Raw genomic sequence first — 3,882 nt, 5'->3', positions numbered from 1 at the left:
AATGCGCATCATATCAACAAAGATGTCATCTTACTACATTTTGTAAATCCCTTGTAAGAGTGTGCTCAGTAAACACTTCAGCATCAGTACAAATGAACTCTTAGAAAGGCTGATAAATAATGTGGTTACATGCAATATAACCAACATGACCTCTATGAGTAGATTCAATTGGATGCATACCTACATAGATCCATGGCTACCCAAGTAGCCAGAATGTTATTGCAAAGAGCTAGCCCCGACTAAAATGAGGATACAGTAACTGATCTTGTATTTCCAGATCTGATTATTCATCCCATTTATTTAGTACTAAAAAGTTTTTTGGTTCTTAACAACATGCTAAAACTTGTAGGGATATATTTTTTAACTTAGATATTTCCTTATTTCACCTTATGTTTGTGACAACTTCGTGGTGTGGTAAAGCCATAATAATAGTATTTACAATATTGAGATCGAAGCGATTCAGCATGTACAGAGTACACGCATTATTTAACTGTTGTCGATATTTCTACATTTCCTTACAGTGGGTAGCAGGGGGTAGCAGACTCTGCAGGCGCTGAGGGAAGACTCCTTTTAAAGGTCTGTGCGCAGTCACAGTAGTGGGACCGGGAGATTTCAGAGGAGAAAATCTTGTTAGAAAGGTACGGTGATTTGAAGAGGCCGCTAATAATCGGCGTTTTAAACAATTCTCTATACCTAAATTGTGTTGTTACTTTAAGTATTTACTTTATAGATTCTAGTTTCGGAAATGTAAACTTCGATTTTCAGCAGAGTTATTGCTTTTTATCATTTTGTAATATCTACATACAGTCACGCAATGCCACTCAGATAATGTTTGAAATATCGAGAAAGAATGTGGCTTTTCCTTTTTTGTGGGAAGGCAAGTCGACGAATTTTGATTCTGTAAAAGAGGTAGACGCCATTTCAGTGTATGCTCAATTTATTTTATAAAAACATAGAATCCGTGACTTTGCGTTTTTTATCATTCATTTAGCCCTTCTTTCGGCAGACACTGCATCAAGCTTTCTTGATTAAGAAATGTATATGAAATACATGTAAAACAACACGTCTAAACGGCCTTGTCATAAGAGCAAACTGTGTAAAAATAGAATATACGTAGTTTTATTGCTTTTTATTATCACTTTACATGCGGACACACAGTGTCCTTCTGATGACAGGTATGTAACCGAGTTTACTGGGAGAAATGTGAACAAAAGACGGTTAAAGACTAGAAAGGCCAACATTTCCTTCGGAGCAAATGTAGGAATTTCACTCCATACCCTTCCCTAAACAAAAATGAAAGATTCTAAATAAGCCATACTGCAATTATCTAATTGAGATCAAGGATACAAGGACAAGCAAACTTTTAATCTCGACAGCTTTATTCACAAAATTAGCACTTGACAATTGTCCCCCATTTATTTTACAAAGATCAATACACACAGCTTTACTTTACACTTATATATTGCAGGCATCTAAATACAACTACTAATGACAAGATTGTAACTACTCTGAAGCTCTAATTGCACAGAATTGGATACTAAACCGACATGATCTATATATACTTTGAAACCATACATTCAAACATATTGAATGAATAAACTACACACGACTTACAAATACTAGGAACCTGTACTTAGGCCACACCATTTTAATGTGTTGGTTCTCGGATTCGCCTCTTCATTATTTTGATTTGCAAAAAAAAAAAAGATTCTGGTTCTGAATCAACTAAAAATGCTCAATGCCCCCAACAGTTGAGGAAAGTTCTTTTTTTCCTAGTTGTTACAGCTTTTCCATCTATATGAATTCAGTGGTTTGATGAAAAGTTAAAAATTCATTGTTTGAATTTTAACCCAGCCTTCTGTGTTGAGTTAATGGCTCCTATCCTAGCATATGGGGCTATAATAGGGTGCCTAGATCTGTTTTTATTCTTTTTTATTTTGTTTCGCCGTCTCTTCATATTTTTTTCTAAGAAAATCTGAGAACCAACAAATTAAATTGGTGTGGCCTTATATATTGATTAAGCTATACTAGGCCAGTTTGATCTGATTTGATCATATGGATGTCAGCCTCTGCTGCAAGCCCTGTCTCTCTTCCTCTATCGACAAAGTTGGTAAAATTTACGACATAATCAATTTACGGAGTACGTTTGCTCAGTTTGCAGATGTTTTGTATGATTGTCGTAAACTTCTTTTGGGAATGAACGAAAACCGATGCACTAACAGATGTTATCCATATAATCAAATCAACATGGCCATATTCACACTCACATAAACTATGAAACCATACATTGAACAAGAGTTCCGAGATCTCATACCTCCATGAAATATGGGCTTGACATGGTAATGTTAATTTCTTCTTTAGTTATGCAAATTACCTCCACATTAACATAATAAATGCATCGTGATGTTAACTTTTGATTAACTTACACATGTACCAAGTATGAAATTCCCATCATTTACCACTAAGGAGTCATAGAATTTTCGCATTAATTATGCAAATTAGGTCATCATTTGCATAATTGGTATCTGGTGATGTTCCATCTGCCATAGATTACATACTAGTACGTTACATGTATGAAAGTACTATAATGCAAAACACTGTAATTATAGAATTTCCTCATTAATTATGCAAATTAAGTCCTCATTTGCATAATTTGCAGTTAATTATGTACATCTCTCTCTCAGCTACCTACCTACCAAAAATGATGAAAATACATCGTTTCTATCTGGACTTATTGGCTTTTAAAGTTTCCGCCGAAAGTCCCCTGCAGTTCCAGAACAAGCTGCTAGGGGGACCAAACCCACACCACTCACTAGACAGGACAATCTATCTGCCACCAAAAAATCAAGACCATAGCATATTCAGGACAAAAGATACAAAAACCGGAAGTTCTGCTGCAGTACCAAGGTCATCCACCAGGAGGCGTATATTTGACCTTGACCTTCGTCTTCCTAAGACCTACCAGCATACCAAATATCATCACAATCCATAAAGGCGTTATGAAGTTATGCTGGCCGCAAATGTGCGGAGACACAAACACACAGACAGACAGACAGACGCAACATAAACAATACATCCATTTTCATGGAGGTAATAACACAGGTTGTTTGTTTTCAAACACACAGCCATACAGTGGCACTGCCACATTTGCCCTGAAATAGGTCACCTATTCCCCTGAGGGAGCGCGCTGCCTCGCTGGGCATAGCCACATCTGTTACCCTGCCTCGCAAGTAAGGAGATTCCTCTCAGCCATGCCCTGACTCAACCTTAAACCGGAAGTGCTGCTGCAGTACCAAGGCCATCCACCAGGAGGCCCATATTTGACCTTGACCTTCGCCCTCCTAAGACCTACCAGCATACCAAATATCACCACAATCCATGAAGGCGTTATGGACTTATGAAGGTACAAAAATGCGGAAACACAAACACACATACACACACACACACACACACACGCACACAGACGCGCCAAAAACAATACCTTCCATTTCATGGAGGTAATAAGCTATACTTTACTATGATTATCATAATGGTTACCTTTATTTCTAAAATCACACTAGTGAGCTAATAGAGTCAAAGAAAGCAAAGTAAAGCAATAGAATTTCTGTACAAGCTATAATAGTCCTTCATATGATTCGTTCAAACTAGGTTGTTTGCAAGCTACACGACCCCTAAAAGCCTCTCGTTTATGAAGGCAAACAATTGGGGGACGTACACCAGAGAGTGTGCAAAACAACCAAACTTCTCTGGGATTTCTGACTTATTTCTGACTCTTGAAAAGATAACATTGCAAATCTTACATTTTCACACACTGTGTTTCTAGAATTGTTGCAGTCGGATGATGTACATGTATATCCATCTGTGGATGGCTGGGTCCTACAC

General features: G+C 37.5%; 1 protein-coding gene across 3 annotated transcripts in view; it reads left to right on the top strand.

The window, feature by feature from the left end:
• The window catches only part of LOC109488149, a 19,334-nt gene extending 18,115 nt beyond the window's left edge, over positions 1-1,219 (top strand). For all 3 annotated transcript variants that reach the window (XM_019792317.1, XM_019792323.1, XM_019792310.1), the window contains one exon: positions 522-1,219. The gene's annotated coding sequence lies outside the window, so the exon portion shown is untranslated. The remainder of the gene's footprint in view (positions 1-521) is intronic.
• The last annotated feature ends 2,663 nt before the right edge of the window (positions 1,220-3,882 follow it).

Source organism: Branchiostoma belcheri, unplaced genomic scaffold, assembly GCF_001625305.1.
Source record: "Branchiostoma belcheri isolate BF01 breed outbred unplaced genomic scaffold, Haploidv18h27 scaffold111, whole genome shotgun sequence".
Lineage (NCBI taxonomy): Eukaryota > Metazoa > Chordata > Leptocardii > Amphioxiformes > Branchiostomatidae > Branchiostoma > Branchiostoma belcheri.
The sequence above is the reverse complement of the archived record's forward strand: the minus strand, read 5'-3'. Positions and strand labels throughout refer to the sequence as shown.